The sequence below is a fragment of the Pezoporus flaviventris genome, unplaced genomic scaffold (assembly GCF_033815535.1).
Source record: "Pezoporus flaviventris isolate CSIRO_AGI_PZ_B2104156 unplaced genomic scaffold, CSIRO_AGI_Pfla_v1 ptg000021l, whole genome shotgun sequence".
Classification (NCBI taxonomy): Eukaryota; Metazoa; Chordata; class Aves; order Psittaciformes; family Psittacidae; genus Pezoporus; species Pezoporus flaviventris.
In genome coordinates, this window is record NW_026892569.1 from 5,635,008 (window position 1) to 5,652,517 (window position 17,510).

Consider the following 17,510-nt stretch of genomic DNA (forward strand, 5'->3'; position numbering starts at 1 on the left):
ACTTCCCAATGTTCCTTTCTTCTTCCTTAAACATGAAACCTCCATCTATTCTCTCTTCATACTTAGCTCATATCACTTGCTTGTGGACTATTGCACAAGCAGCCTTCCAACCAGGCAGAACAAACAGGCCTGCTCCAGAGCCCTAGTAAGGTGAGGATTACACATGTGTCCCCTCAGCCAGCAAAAGTACAGAATAGCAAATGTCTTTGCTCAGTTGCCAAGAGGCTAAAGAATTGCTGAACCCTGATGTGTAGCTTCATCATACTGAACCAAAATCAACTTACTATCAGCAGAGACAAATTTCAACCTAGCAACCTTTTCTGAAGTTTCAGTAAGTCCTTCATAAACCCACAGGCAATCAGTCCCCTTTTCATTTTTGAAAAGGTGAATTTTGTTGAATCACAAATTGCTGCTTTAAATGTTATGATCAAGTATTGACTTCACTAGTATTTAACACTGCACAAACACATGACCCTGACAAGATTTATTATGTCATCTCTTGACTCTTCTTATATTGTCTGAGAAGTCTGGAAGTGAATAAAGACCAAAAAAAAAAGAAGAGAGCTATCTGTTTCTAATTTGACTGAAGTATGATCACATACTTTAAATATCAAAGGTGCTTTAAGTGAAATCAGCTCCAAAGAACTCAGATGTTCTTGCTTACCCCAAGTGTCGGGGCCTTCTGTCATTCCTTCTTACAGTTAGCCTCTTACCCACTCAGGAGATACAGCCAAGTATTTCTGCATTCCTAAGTGCCAAAAGCTTTAATTCCATTTCTTCCTTTAGTACACTAAGAGGAGTGGCTGCTGCTGCCAAAGTCTGTGGTCACACATTTGCTGTTTGTCCCTTACTCCAGCCCCATGTACTCTATTATGCTGCAGTGCAAATCCAGCTATAGGTCTCAGTTCAGAGAGCCCCTTCAGTGTATTTGTCAGGAGCATGGAGCAGGACTGACTCACCTACCTGCGTGCATAACAAGGATTTGTGCTGTCAAACTCATCAGATGTTCTAACTGGTTGAATGAGCAGAACGCATTTTCTAAGCAAAAATGTGATTTCAACTTAATATTTTTCAGCTTTCAGGGAGAATTTTTGCTTACTAAAATAGTTTTGCCCCAACCTGACAGATGCAGGCTGAAACAAGAGTGTAATTTTCCCACCTGCACCATTCTCCATGGGCAAAAGGGCTGAAGAAAAAGAAACCCAGATGAGCTACTTTAATGAAGCTACAATCCGTAATTAAAGAGTGCTGAACTACAAATGGCGTCTACCCCTCTGTGCAATGTTCAGGGTGGTCTGTGTGCACACCTTTATGTCAGCTATACATATCAGTAGCATGCCATGTGACAGGATGGATCATTGTCCCTTCACTAAAATAAGTGGTAATAGTTTCTGACACTATATTTACATTACACTCCATGTTTTCTCTTCTGTAAAAACATTTCTTCTGTGTCTTCATTTGCAACAGTCCATCAGTTCCTATCAGTTCCCTTTAAGGGTGCAGGATTACTCAACAGGCTGCTCTGCCACTAAGAAATAACAGCACTGGGTGTCTTACATTGTAAAAAAGACATGAAATCTACATGAAGACTTTGAATTTGCAGAACTGCAGTCTGAAAATGATAGTGGCACTAGTACTAATCAAAAAGCTGAAATCTTTCCTAGAATAAATAGACATTGTTCTGGTTACTTTATTTTAATCAGCCTGCTTCAACAAGGAACTTGTCTTATAATTTGTATTTTAAAACCTCATCATCTTCTGATATTTATAATTGATTTTGGCACAGAATCATCAAAAGAATGCAGAACAAGGGTTGAACAACTTTCTTAAAAATATTAGCAGAGCTAAAGTGCATCATGACTATGAAAAAAAAACACAGAAAAACAGGCAGCAGAAAATGAAAGGCAGGTGGATACAGCAAGAAGAGAGATCAAGGTGCAAAAAATATAAATTCAACATTTTAAATATGACTTAAACATTCATCAACTTGTTCTCCTGTATTTTACAGTTCATTCATCTGTGACTTAAGGGTCTGTCGTGGTTTAAGCCTAGCCACGCAGCTGCACTCTCACTTCCCTCCCCTCCTTCCCCCCCCTCCCCAGGAGGGATGGGGAGGAGAATTGAAAGAATGTAACTCCCACAGGTTGAGATAAGAACAGTTCAGTAACTAAGGTATAACACAAATCACTGCTGCTACCACCAATAATAATAATGATAAGGGAAATAACAAGGGAAGAGAATACAATCGCTCATCACCTGCCGACTGATACCCAGCCTGACCGAGCAGTGACCTAGTCCTTCCGGGTAACTGCCCCCAGTTCTACATCCTGGGCATGACGTGCTGTGGTATGGAATACCTCTTTGGTCAGTTTGGGTCAGGTGTCCTCTCTCTGCTTCCTCCCAGCTTCCCCTCCTCCCTGCAGAGCATGAGCCTCAAAAAGTCCTTGGTCAGAGTAAATATTACTGAGCAGCAACTAAAAACATCGGTGTTATCAGTGCTGTTCCCAGGCCGAAAGTCAAAGCCACAGCACTGCACCAGCTACTAAGAAGGAGAAAAATGACTGCTACTGCTGAACCCAGGACAGGGTCACATGACAGCAGGCATGGATTGAATTAGGGAAATCATCTTTTCCAGCTTTAGACTCTGCTTTGAGTAAGAATAGGTAAACAGCATTTCCTCTTTGCTTGGGTTTCCCAGGCTATGCAACACAAATAATGTTAATTATCTTCATTTCTAAGATGCTTTGAGATCTGTGATGTAAAAGTGCTCTGCCAGAGCTTAGATAAGGTGATGTTACAGGCAGTTTTCTCCTTATTTGACTCCTTTTTAGTTTGTATAGGCACAGTGCCAATCTTAGGTACCCTTTTGAAACTCATGTTTCTTTTAAATGATCACAGGTCTCTTGAACGTCTGTTCCCTTTCATTCAGGCCCTCTGTGAATCCCTTGCACGGGTAACCCCTGGATGTCTTCCATGTGCAGTCAACACTACCCCAGGCTGCCACTGAACTGACCAGACTCTATGACGGCCTCTTCACACACTTGCTTGAGGGCAAGCGTTATGTTTTGATCTGTGAAAATGACCTGTGTTGTGCCATCAGACAGGAAATGTGTTTGATTTGTGATTCAGATTTAGTTTTGACAGGGTTGGAACCAGACTGGGTTTTAGAGCAGCCCAGTTCTGAGAATACACATTTTTTAACCAGGTAAACATCCTTCAGATTTGCTGGAGTCTGTGTGCAGCCTTCCCACATTGGCATGGGTCTGAACATAGTAAAGCTCATTCCCATTGGCATGCTCCAGTCTAGACCACCTTCTGTTCTTGGCACACATAATCACTATTTTCACTGCATCCTTATCAGCTTGTTCTTTCAGCAAAGGCATTCTATTTCCCATTAAGTCCTTTTTGCATAAAGTAATTCTTACACCAAGTAGTCTGCCAGGCTTTCTTTATCCTTGACTGACCTTTGCTAGGTTAGTCTGGCTAATGTCCTGTCTATCAGTTCTATTGCTCAGTCTTGTGCTGTTCTTATTGAGGGCAGTGCTTTCTAGGAAGTACAGATACAGCACCACAAGCAGCCACTTCACTCAACTAATATCGTGATGAGATCTAGGCAGTGCCAAAATCTTCAGGTTTGATCTTAATAAGAAGCTGCTTGTACATTTCTGTCTAGTTGCAACACTTCAGTGTTTAAGTCAGGTTCTCTGCCACTCTGCGGATGGGCATGGCAGAATCTGGTGCCTGGGCACAGGTCTTCAGGCCTGGGCACAGGTCTGCAGCAGAGTGAGGACCCACACACCTTGCTATACCAACATGACTTCATTCACACAGTGCTGTGAAGGCTCTAATCAGTACAAGAAAAGTCAGTGGAATCCAGCTCTTAGGAAGTGAACGCCACATTTAAATGCTGTTGTTTTGATGAATTAACTGGAATCCTGACTGCTTCTTTTGCCAAGAAGAAGCAGTACGTTCATAGCACCATAGGATCTGAAAGACCTTTTTGTCTAGCACCTTGTGTCACATAGCCTTGTGAATTTTATCCAGCTATTCATGTACTGAGCACATTACTGTAACTATGGCAAAAGGTTAATGTCTCAGGCTAGCAACAGGCACTTCCAGGGTGTATGTATTGTTTTGAAATAAAAACAAAACTAAGATGTCTAACATAATATAAATGATATCACTGCTGAGAATCCAAAAAGCAAAGTGATCTGCCTTGTTGTATGCTATTCTATTTCTGAACTGACAGAAAAGATATTCATTTCAAGGCACCAAAATGTCTGAAGTATTTAGGAATTGTCGCCTTGAATCAATTCTGGTCTCATATACTTCATCTTCACAGGCATTATTTCTTCCAAATCAATTCCATCTCTAAACTAATTGTTTAAAAGCCATGACTTCATTCCAACATTAAGGGAATATCTCTGGCTCTCCCAATTAAAACAAAAATATTTACAGCAGGGTACACAATTTACACAACAGCATTGACAACAGTAAACGTATCCAAAGGCAGATCTTTCACCTTTGCACATACAATATGCAGCTTTTTAAAGGCTAAAGGGCCTATGTTAGAAAAACATACAGTACCTAATTCAACAAGAGAATCAGACATCATTTATAATTCATGTAAGTATATTGAAGTTTTCCACTGCCATCCAAGAAAGATGGTTTCAAATCTATGGAGTGCAATAAGCTAATATTCTGTGTAGCAACTTCTATCTATCTCATATAGATTTTACTCTGGAGATCATTTCTATACTGAGGTCTTCATAACTACAATGTGCTATATTCAGAACCATCACTTTCTGTGCATATCTATCAGCTTTAATTTGTCAGTTTTGTACCCTGTGTTATTTTCATAAATACTTCAGGGACATAGACTTGTTGAACAGACACAAGATAGAGTTAAATGTAATCTGAGAGTAATCAGAACCAAGAGGAAAAGTTAATATTACAGCTATTTTTATTCATATCCAGTATAAAAAACAAAGAGAAATGAATGATAGCTCTGGTCAGTTCCTCCTGCACTGATGGGCTGATGAAAAACTGTTGCATATAACTCAGCTATTTCCTACAACCACACAATTTAAAAGCCCAACAAGTGCGCTGCTGAGCTAAGGGAAGTTCATTACAGTTCAGCCACAAACAGTTCAGTTCTACTCAAAGACAGACTTTAATTGCATTTGTTAGTATGAGAAATTTGCACGACTGCCTGCAAGGCATCTAACATATCCAAAGCATCTATAGATCCATTTTCAGCTCCTTCAGTTCTCCAAAGCATGTAGTCTCTTAAATAATCCTCTGAAATTTTAGGACTTCTATTAAATGATTGTATCTAATGTATAAAATCCAGTTTTACACTTTAGTAAAAACTCCCAGAGAACTTGATTTCTAATTTTTCTCCATCTCTACAGCCAGTGATAGTATTTAGCCTAGAGCAGAAAAGGGGAGAGATTGCATAATGCATCACAAACAACTTTATTGGCTGTCATACACTTAAATCAGCTTTGTTCTGCACTTGATTAATTTGTGAAGCAGTTTATTTCACATATTGAAGCTGCTTTATCTGTGTGGTTATTAAAACTAAACAGAAGCGAGCATTCATTATTACCTAAAAACAGTGAGTACAGAAGAGGCAGACACTTGGGACCCAAGGAGGTGACATCTTGAAAACAGCAACTTATCAAATTATTGATGCAAAGCACTTGATGACTGTCTTTAAGAGGCAGGGACACAGGCTGTCTAGACATGATCAGATATCAAAGTCTACGAGTTTTGCAATCTGATCATTTTGTTTCCCTTTTACTAAGGTAAAGAGGCGCCTGTCAGTATTTGACAGGCTGCAGACACAATGATTATAACAACAATAAAGAATAACTGCTCTCTGTAGTACTATTATCCTCTGAATAACTTTGTTGGAGGAACTCTGTTGCAGGTTGTTTATTTGTTTGTTTGGTGGTGTGGTTGGCTTTTATCTCTGATGGAGGATAATGTCTGTATATTCTGTGACCATTTGTTACAGCTCCCATTAGACAGGGATTTAGATACAGATCCCAAATTGATCTTGAACCACAGTGGAGAGACTAAGTGGCAACATCCTTAGAAGTTGAATTGGAATATATTCCAGATCTGGCAAATTGTTCTGTTTTGAACTGAATTTAGTGGGTAAAATCTCATTTAACCCTTCATGCGCACTAGAAAATATCTGCAAGCTTCTCATCTCATGATTGTTTAACAGGCTGCAGGCACAATGATGATAACAATAACTGCTCTTTTTAGCAGAAGCCTATGATAATAGATTTTCGAGTGGCACACTAGATATTTAACATATGCCAACAGCAATTTTAGGAACTGTTGTGCGCTTGTTTTATAATTCTAATTCAATATATCTGTCAATGTTGCTTTTTTCCCCCCAGACTTCATGGCTGTGCTTTTGTCAACAGAAAATGGTAATATTTTCCTCTGAGGCAAAACTCAAGGTCAAATGAAAGTTGAGATAGCTAGAAAGCAGAAACTGTGATTATGGCATTTGTTTAGTCTTTTCTTTATACCAGATTGTCTGGGCAGCACCTGCTAAAGTATACGTAGGAACAAATTCTCAACTCAGTATTAGTGTTTGATTTGATTTAGACAATGATTCTGATGTCATTTGGGTGAATACCTATGAGAAAAATAGGATAAGACAGATACTTAATAGGAGATTAAGTGATCCAAAATGAAATGTCAGAACTGTAGTTCAAAGAATTAGAACGTCTTCTGATTCCTGAAACTGAAACTGTCAAAAGCATACTCTATAATTTTATTTTATATTGTCATCTCCAAGCTTTCAAATGTCTCTTAAGCAATAGCATCATATGATGCTGCATTATGACATTTAAGCCTCTGGGTTAAAATACCAAATCTGCATTCAGTCATGCTGTCTCATACCCTGATGTTAAGTCACATGCAGAGATTTTTAAAGGCTTTAAAACCAGACTGTGCCCAACTGCTATTTATCACTAGGAACTGGATTTCTAACTTGAACTGCTATGAAGCCTGATCATCATACTAGTGAATCAATTTCCATATTGCAAAAATATACTGTTGCCTGTTATCAAGAGGACTTTAGACATTTACCACCAGTAACCATTTTTCATAGGAGCCAGTGCAAACTTCTAGTAGAAAATCAGAAAACTAACGGGAACAGGCTTGTCATAGCTCACCTTCAAAAAGTATTTACCATTTCTTGGCTTCAGAAGACTTTGGGGGTTAATAAAACAGTTTGTGCAAAATCAGTAGCCTGTTGTGCTGAGCATCAGATGCACACACAGTAGTAAAATGTTCTTTTCCTTACAAAGTTAACTACGTAGATAGATCAGAAAACATTGTCCCATTTCAGAGCAAGAAAATCAAGGCCATTGTCTGAAAACTGCAGCAGAAGCAGGAAGTAAATCCACTTCTCCTAAATGGGCACAAATCATCTTTCTTTTGCACGAAGTCAGTGAAGGAAAGATGGAAAAGCTGTGAAGATTGCAATTATTTAGGCAACTGGGGTAGCATTGAGGATAAGGGCCTGCAATCTTAGCATTCAGGCCAAAGGTTGGCTGCTCCAAAAGCTGTATCCACTGAACCCATGGATGGTTTGTGGGATCAGAGCAGAAGCCTGTTGCTTACAGTCTGAAATATGATGTGGTCAACACTCCTGCACTGATAGTGAACTGGATTCTTAAACCTCCATGGTTGCTATGTCTCCTATCCAGGGAATCCATACATTCAGATACTTAATGGTGCAATGGACTATGTCTAATGCAGAACAGTAGTGAATCCCTGACTCATGCACAGTTGGGGCACCATGGCCTGGTTCACACAGAACCACAGATGTCAAATATGCTCCAGCCTCTGCCAGGACTTCAGACTTTGAAGTGATGAACCACACAAATGATGGGAAAGCTCAGGGCACCAAACTGAATCTAGTCCCAAGTAATGCCCCAGCCACACAGTGGGCAGATGAAGAGGCTGCAGCCCCAGCTACCCCAATACGCTGCTCCACTCCCACTGTGCCAAATAACCCCCTCTAAGGGGGGTTATGATTATGACTATGATTATAGTCACCCACAGAGTCTGTAAAATTGCCTAACCCAGTGAGGGCTGAAAGACAAACTTTGGTGAATCTTGGTGTGTTTGTGTGTTTTATTAAGCTTTTGTCTGCACACCTGAATTCTCAAATGCTTTTGAATTCTGCCCTTCCAAGTGCAGTGCTGCTTGACCAGCCTTTAGGTAACTGGGATTCTTACTTAACCAAAGGTCAGCCATGTCAGTGCCCGATCTTCTTCTCTCCTTCTTACTCCACAGCCTCAATTCACTAAGGATTACTGATAGCTCCTGAACTCTTGATCTGTATTATGAATAATGACAGATAAGCAGGTAGCATTACTAGGCTGCCCTATATCATCCTCCAGAATCTGGTGAACTTTTGCTTAGGTCAGTAGAAACACTTAATGAAAAAAGAGCCTTTGTCCCTGCAGAAGTCTTCACCTATTAACCCCTGTTTACTAAAAAATGCATGTCTAACTCCAAATGGGAGGGTTTACTATACAAAGTTTACAAGACAAATGAGTCATTACTTTAATAGTTAGTTAATAGCATCGCACACAACTGACCAGAAATGTCAATTACTAGGAGAAGGGGCACAGGGTACTTTGTGTAATCACAACCATTGCTCAGGGGCACCTAGGGTTGAGTCTTTCTGACAACATCTACAACACTCTAATTGAACTGCCTGAGCATAGAGGAATTGCTTCACGCTACTGCAAAATAGCTAGCAGAATTACAAAAATGGGGTATCAGAAAAAATGTAGTGTATTTTCAAGCTTTTGAAATGTCACACTCCTGGGCTCCAATTTATCTGAGTTACATTGCAACATTACAAATAGCCAGCGAGTCTTAACAGGGCTATTTTTCACAATGGAAATACTTTCCTAAATGCTATTTTAGTTCAGTAATGATTGTATAGATCTGTTTATTATGCATTTGTATTTTCCCCTAAATAATACCATACTGTTGCAACATAGTAAAACAGAAGAAAGTGTGTAATATTAATGGGGCCAACTGCTTGCTTCAGCGTAAAAATATTTTTGACTTCAGGGAAGAAAAAAGATGGAAAATAAGGGAAAAAAACTCATAAGAAATCCATAAAGAAAACAAAGAAATCCTTCAGCTATTTTTCTAATTTAGTACCACTTCCACTTCTATCTGTTGTCTTCAGGATAATGGCCATTATGATGATAGTGAAAAGATTACATTGATTGCAGAGTGCCAGGGAAGCTATATTAAAGGTCAATAAGGAAAAGTGGTATATATCTCTGCTGGAGCTATGATTCAGCCTCTTGAGACCACTTCTTAAGATATTTCCATTGTTTTCTGTTGTACGTGGAAGCACGCATAAGCTGCCACTTTTAGAAAAGCACAGTTCAAACCACAGGGAATCCAGCTTCTAAATGCTTTAATGCACCTGTGTTGTACAAGTTCAACATCATCAAAGAAACTATTAGGGATGGAAGTCCCGGTTCTTGGAACGTTCCTTCATTAGCCCTAAGACAGCTGATCTTGCTGATATATGTCCTGCACCTGTCTAGGTTTGCTGGCTGTAAGGGCTGAACTTGGAATTCATAGCCCAAATGCATACACTAGTGCTAGAGCAAAGATACGTTGCTACATATCTGGCTAATCCTCAGCTTTCTGTGGTTTATGCATCTCTTAGAGGCATGCAGCAGAATATCTCATGACATACACACATCTCAGTTTGACCACTGAACAGATGTTCTCCATGGTACTAGAGACTACAGCAGTGAGTATTAACTCATCCAGCCAAGAATGACATTGAACCATTTACACCTATGCATCTAGAGCACCATTTCTTCTTGCGTTTGTCCTGGAGTTATTGAATAACAACTATTAATAGTAAATTAACATGCAATTGGCAACAGCCAACTGATTGTCTTAATAAACTATCTGCATGCCCCTTTTATTACTGAGCAAACTGCAACTCCAGAAGGTGAGGATTTGATTTCAATGGAACCTCTACTGCTCCAACTTTATCCTTTAAAATATGTGCACACTGCATACAGGTACTTTCCTGATGCCAGGATTCACAGATAGAGTTAACACTTTCTAATTCACTGGAAACTGCACATCTGTCTACAAATGGGTTTAAAGTTATGTTTTTCTTGGTGATCAGTGAAACAAGAAGGCAGTTCCTACTCCTCGCTTAGTGTAGTTCTGTCTCTGACCCAATCAAGGAATGGGATAAATTTTCGTTGGACACACAATGGATCCTGCTTTCCTGCCAGCTCAGCTCAGCATTGTCTATCTGAGGTCTCTGTGGTATAACGACAGTAATACCATGTACCTTCTACAGTCCTAGAAAAAAATGCAAATAGACTAAGCCAAACGGTGGCTTAGTCTATTCTTGATCTGAATCATATCTGAGGAAGTCAGCATCACCTACAGAAGGAATCTAAAGGAAAGCAACAAGTCAAACTCCCCTTAAAATTGGAGGGTATGGATACCCACCCACTATGTCTAAAAGTCAAACTTCTCTCACAAAGGGAGGTTTGGGAAATCTTTCCATTATGGTTCTAAGTGCCCATGACTTTCTAACAGAAAGAGTTGTTAAAGGAACAGCTCTGCCACTTGAAAAAAAAAAAGGTTGTTTTTCAAAGAATTAATTACCACCAGCTTGCTTGGCAGTGAAAGCAATGGAAAATAGTCAGTGTGTTTCATGTAACAGCAAATGGAAGTGTTTTAGGACTCCTGAGCCTCCCCCCTCATGTCACGCAGAGGTGAGCAGAGACTAAAGAAGTATTTTTTATACTGTAACAAAAAAAGTTTAAGTACTAATAACTATTGTTCATTCTGTTGGCAGGATTTTAGTACAGCACCACACTGCAACCTGGAGAACACAACATTTATGCTTTATATGAACATAAAGCAATCCCATCCATATATTCTAAACATATGTCTTGGCACAGAGTACTCTGCTGGGTGCACATGTCTATAAACTGGACCCTTTAAAATAAACTCTGGGAAGCTTCCAGATTAATTAGCAAATAAAACACATGGAAAGTAGTTCAGTCCATAGTTTTGTATGTGAATAACATTCTCATAATAGCTTAATTTTATTTGTGCTTTTAAGCTACATGTTAGACATAGGTTGAGGAATTACCATTGTTGCTACAGGGAAACGGTGGGCTCAAGAGGAATCTTAGGATGAGCAAAAGCAGGCTAGAAACCACAAAACCAGAATACTGCCACATGCAGAAGGGCAACCAGAAGTTATTAGTTTTCTAACATACCTTCCTAAACTAACTTCTTTGTATTTGTGACTTCTCCCTCTTGTTTTGCAAAGGGGGAATATCTCTCTGTAGCACAAGGGAAGCAGCTAAAGTCAGGACTAGGTAAGGAAACATGCAGAGGAAGCACTGAGCTGCAGGATCGTCTCACAGCTTTGAGCTTCAGAGCAGAAAGCTTATATTATTCAGAGGGATGCTGGGGTTGGTATTCAGCAAACACCAGCCTGCTCACACTTGGGAAGCTGACAGTTGGGACAGTGAACAGGTCTTGTTTTCAGTGCTTGCTCATCTCTAGGGACGAAGGCTCTTCCCTGAGTGACAGTACCAGGACTTTGCTTAAGTGATAATCTGACCAACAGGGGAAGCTGTTTAAACAAATATGTGCTACTGAAGAAGCCCAAAGGAATCACACTTCTTTGCCCTTTTACCTACTAGCATTGAGGGTTAGTACACTTCTATGAACACTAGCATCCTAATCCTACCAGAAGAACTGATGCTTAACACCTAGGGATTTTTATTTCTTTGATCATACAAGACAGGTGAATACTTCCTATCCTAAGCCAAATCCTCAGCCTACAAACCAAGATTCCTACAGGAGGATATGAAGCATAATGGCACCTTGAAAAAATCTTGTTGTGATAAACAGACCAAGTTTAAACCGTCCAATTGCCCATGCCAGCTAAATCAGTGCCAACCAAATATATAACCCATCTTCCACAAAGTATTCTTTTAAGTAGGAATGTTACTGAATGTTAGAGGCTTCCTTTGTTTCTTTTTCTTTTCAACAAATCTGAGATTCTGCATTTTCATTCACCTCACAAAATCTAGAGGATGAGCTAAGAAAATCAGCCATGATAGAGACTGTATACTTTACCTATCATTTGATGGGAAAGACATTGATATTTGTTTTATTAAACAGTGCATAATTAAAAGTCAATATGCAAGAATGCGAAAGAATCTGTGTAACTAGTCAGTTTTTTTTTTCAATGGCAATACCTAATTTATAGGAAATCAGTGATAACATGTTTGTTTTCAACATTATCTGTAAAATTATTTGCATATTACAAAAATAAACCCATATGGCTTTGCCTTAGCAAATAAACATCCGTTGGCAAAGTTCACAGGAAGGTGATCCAGCTTAGGCACTGAACTGAGAAGTGCTATTCAGGGAAGATAAATTATAGTTTACTTCTTCAAGTCTCCAGCACATTGTGCAGAAATGAGTTTAGTTCCTTTGAGAGTATCTGTCATATCCAAGCAGGGAAGAATACCTTAATAGGCCGTGCCCATTTCATAATGCATACAAGATAGATGTCTCCAGAGGAGGGAGAGAAAGAGTCTTATGTTAAAAGTTTCTGAGTACAAGCTTGCTAAGAAAGTTGGCGAACAGTTATAGAAACTAATCCACTCAATGAATTAGTAGTGTTTGTTAGTAAAGCACCACTGGTGTGAAATCATTTCATTAACTATAACGATATACATGCTACACCATGCCCTAGTCTTCATTTGCTCTAGCAAGTATAGCAGCCAGATTTTGAAAGTCTGACAAGAGTCAATGAGTGGCAACTACACAAATCAAAGGAAACAAAACCAGTCGTTCTAAGGATTTTACTTCCAAAGGAATTTAAAAAGAAATGGTACCTATTAGGCATAATGCCTGACAGGTGCATGTAGGAGAATAACAAAGAGAATCTACAGATTGAAATGGGATACTTCCAAACAGTTTGAAATGCCTGAAAACATTTCCAAAAGGATTTGTTTATGCCAAGAAAAGCAGTCTTTTTTCCATTGTTGCTCAAGGTGCCAGGCATAGTCTGAGCTCACAGAGACAGGGCACAAAGCCAAACCCAACCGGCTCCTGTTGTGGATTGGAAACAAGCTAAAAAGCCAAGCCTGATTTACAGAGCTCTGGCTGAGATCTTGATCTGAACCTCCCCACTGCCTGGGTCAGTCTGAAATCAGACTCTTTGCTCTGGACCTCTCCTGAGCTTATCTTGGCTGAATAAAATTCTTTTTTTTCTCTCGTTTGTTCTTCTGAGCAGAAGTGAGGGGGTGATTTGACATGCAAACAGCACAGCTCTGCAGCAGCAAGCACATGGAAGATAAGAGACATACTGCTGTAAAGTAAGCACCAGAATTTGTTTGCATTTTGAGCAAGGACATAGCTACTGAGTGTGCAGTGTTACAGCACTGGGCTAATGGACCAGATCTCCATTGGGAAGAGGCTACAGAGATGGAAGGAAGATGGACCCCCTTCAACTCCATGATTCCTTTCACATTTCTCTTTACTAGGCTGTAGGACTGATGTGCTGATACTACAGCACTGTTGACCTGCCATAACAAAATTTGAGCCTGAAGCACTTCCCAGACCTGCCCCGGTTGTCCCTAAGTGACACAATTAAATGCAAGCTTGCATTCAGGACAGGCAGTGTTTAAATTCTGTATCACAAACATCCTAAACCTACTCTAGAAAAAACAGTTTTCCTATGTGACCATAGGTGGGCAGAAACCATTTCTGAGACATGTTGAATCCACACACACTTGAGCTTTGAAATTCTGCTGCCTGGGGCTGAGGCATAAGGTGGGGAGAGAAAAAGAGAGTCAAACGAGATGCCTGATTGCCCACGTATAGAGCAGCGGCAAAGCATCAGCCTCAACATCTGTCCTCCCTTCTTAGCCTTCTGTATACCCTACAGAAGTTTACACTGAGCTGCAGTAAATTGCTCACATTTGCCCCTTTCTCATTTTCCCCCACCCAATGTCTGCAGTTACACCATCCCTTGAAAAGACTTTGAAAATCTTCCAGTCATAATAAAAGAGGAAGTAAATTATTATTTCCCCAGCACAAGAGCAGAGGAAGCATGCTGCTTTGCTCTGTGGGTCGTGCATGTATCTGTGCTCTCATTAAAGTTACAGTAGAAATTTCACCCTGCTGAAGTCAACAGGAGTTTGGCACTGGATCTTCATCCTCTGCAGATCACTCTACTACATCTTTTGAAAGCACTGGCTAGTATCTCAGCTCCCCCAAGCAAGCAGAACCAGGAATTTCTAGTTTGAAGGAGATGATCTTACAGATGGATTAAGAGGTTTTAGTAACCCTCCACCTTATTTCAGCTAGGATAGCTTAGCAAACTATCCTTCACATTACATGAACAAGAGCCCTCATCCACTTGCACAGTGACTGCTTGTAGCCTACTGCCCACAAAGATGTGCAAGAGCTCAGGGATAAAACACTCACCACCTCTGCGTCAGCAGGCATCCACTGCTGTGTTAGGCACATCCCCTGCTCATGCAGTGGCATGCTGACTTTGGGCACACGTCCCAGTAAAGACCACACAACCTCTCACCACCGCCTGTGTGCAAAGCCTCTCAGCTGCAACACAGTCCGTGTGATAGCCCTGTGAGTAGGTGCAGCTGAACACCATGATCTGCAGGGATTGTTATGATTTTCCCATTGTATACAGCTGCTCATGCAGCAACATTTAGAGAAAAGATTCATTGAAATAATTTTTCACTCTCTGGGCTTCTTTCAAAGCTGGATTTCTGTCTTAAAGGTTCCCAGCCCTGTAAGCTGACCATCTTCTCATTCCTTGTGTTTTCGAGACACCAGACATTTGAAAACACTTGGAAAATATGGTGGATCTCTGTGGAACATTCTTCTTATCTGCAAACACTCAAGTGCTTAAAAGAAAGTATTTTTCAAATGTGTGCAGCAGTGATTTGGCATCTTTATGTTAAAATTAACTAATTTTATGGTATTACCTTCTGGCTGCTGCTCATGACAATTTAGATTTTGCAGTTACAGCCCATTATAAAAGAGAAGGGCTGCAAGAGGGTATTAACAGCCTATTTAGGATATAAAGCATAGTGCAGTACACAGATTTAAATTCAGGTGCAGTATAAGGTCAGCCTTGAATTGTATGTATAATATGTTTGTCAGGCACCCCATGTGTAAAACTGACAGCTCTAACCTAGTTGCCACAGGCTGTTTTATACAGTTGGGAATATTATGTCTCTTTGACTTCAGTGATGTACACTTGAAAAGAAAATTGTTTCATTTTGAGGAAACTTGGAAAGCCAGAGCCTCCTACAGTAATGAAATACAACATAAACTTTCTAGTTAAACAGGCTATTTGGAATTAATTAACATCAGCTTATGCCACAATTACATGAGATGCATACCCATTAATAATAAAAAATAATAATGAAGCTTACATGATCCAGTTTTCTTTTTGTATAAATTTGACACATGTCAAGTCTGGCTTTGCTCTGCCCCATTGGAAACGTGACCTGAATGCTTTCAGCACTTCAGATTCCAGTGAGCACCTGGTGCATGTCTCTGTGATCCTGAAGTGCACACTGCATCAGGGTGAGGGATCAAGTGCTCACTGCTAACTTAAGACACAAGTTGTTTATCACCATCTTGTGGAGCTGTGGTCCTAACTTTTCCTATAGCAGAGGCAATGCTCTAGTGGAAATCATTTGAATTTAAACACCAGACCACTTCTCATCCACAGCAATCAAGCCTTTCAGAAAGGACAGTGGGAAAAGAAAGAGTAGCTTTTAGAAGGCGCATGCTGATGAAGAAAATGAGGCACACAGTAGCACTTCAGCTTGCCAAAGTCATATAATGGATGTGGGATAGAACTGTTTCGAGTCAACCTCTTCAGCAGAAGCCCAGCCTCTCACACCACATGCAACCACCAGACTGAAATGGGAGAGGAAACAATTTACAACAATTGCAGAAATGACAAAGGTGTAGGCTCTGAAAGGATGGGAACTGACCAGCATTAGGATACTATCCCTTCCTTATGACCTACAGCTTTCTTCCAGAGAACAACAGTGCTGTTTTCAATCATTTCTCACTCGCCTTCTCAGAAGAAATGAAGGATAATTTATCAGGCCATTGCACAATGAAGTCCAAATCTTCACAGAGCGGTCTGAAGACAGCAAAGTTTTTTATGAGGACTCTTGAGAGCTAGATTCTCCACTGGTGTAAAGCAACACTCAGTAATGTCAAACGGAACTACGCCAATTTACATCGCCCGTGGATTCTGCAGCTTTATTTCTTACATAAGTGTTCTCAGTATCTTTCAGTCACCTCCCTAAAAGGTACAATTCAGATCGAATATTTATCATCCTTCTATATTTCTTATCTTCACTTTAAATTGGAAAAGAAAATAACAAGCTCTCTGCAGAGTAATCAGTTGCTATAGTAAACATTACTTTAGCATACAATGCAGTACTTATCTCTGTTCTCTTTAATTAAATCTGCACTATACACTGTCATTTGTCTATGCAGAAAAAGTGTTCTTCTCACCAAGCAGAAACTTTAACTCCACTAATTAACTCTTTGGTTTTAGAACAAATCAGGAAAGAAGTTAAATGAGCCAGATTTTCCTCAGGCAGTTTTCCTATTTCTCATGTTACTGCAGACCAGTCATTTTTGTGCCTCAGCACAGTTGTAATGGTGGAAAAGATACTTATACTATGTAAGAAAATCACTTCTGTGGGCCTCATTTATCTTCTAATGATAATGAATATTCCAAACCTAAAGTTTAACTGAATATATGAGTTTTTACATTGGGAGAATCACATGTAGGCACTATGTACTAGTGAAGGGCAAAAGCATGAAGAAGATACTCAGAACAGATATAAGACTGATGATTTCAAACATTTAGGTGAATGAATATTTGGGTCTGAACTGCTACTGTGTAGAGATATATAAAATAAGTATTGGTGTCAGTTACAGGTCATTTGCTCAAGTGGTCTAAATCATGGAAAGGTTCTGCTACCTCAGAGCAAATGGTCAGGCTTGTATCAGCAAAGTCTCTTGTCCTACAGTCTGAAAAGAAAGGCAGTATGCTGTTTTGGGAATGTCTCCAGCAAAAATGGAGCCAAAGGTAAGTTTGAGAAAGCACCTGGAAAGGAATTTTAACTGAAGACTTCAGCTGTTTAATAGAAGTGAGAATGCTCAGATAGTGAGCATTAGAAATGAGATGCTCAGACAGCAGTATGTAACAACATTGAAGAAAGACTTCTTCAGTGAAGCCTTTCTGCTCCAGTTCAGAGAAGCAGACCCAATAGTGCATCACTGTGCTCAGCTACTTAGCCCAGAAGCTGCACTGAAATCAATGGTAATGAACGATGCCTCTAGTGATTATTCATGTAGGTTTAGGA

General features: G+C 39.9%; 1 long non-coding RNA gene across 1 annotated transcript in view; it reads right to left on the reverse strand.

Annotated features, from left to right (window-relative positions):
• Nucleotides 1–14,693, reverse strand: part of LOC133270722 (uncharacterized) — a 48,920-nt gene extending 34,227 nt beyond the window's left edge. The window contains exon 1 of the long non-coding RNA XR_009743883.1: nucleotides 14,569–14,693. This is a non-coding gene — a long non-coding RNA (uncharacterized LOC133270722). The remainder of the gene's footprint in view (nucleotides 1–14,568) is intronic.
• Between the last annotated feature and the right edge of the window lie 2,817 nt (nucleotides 14,694–17,510).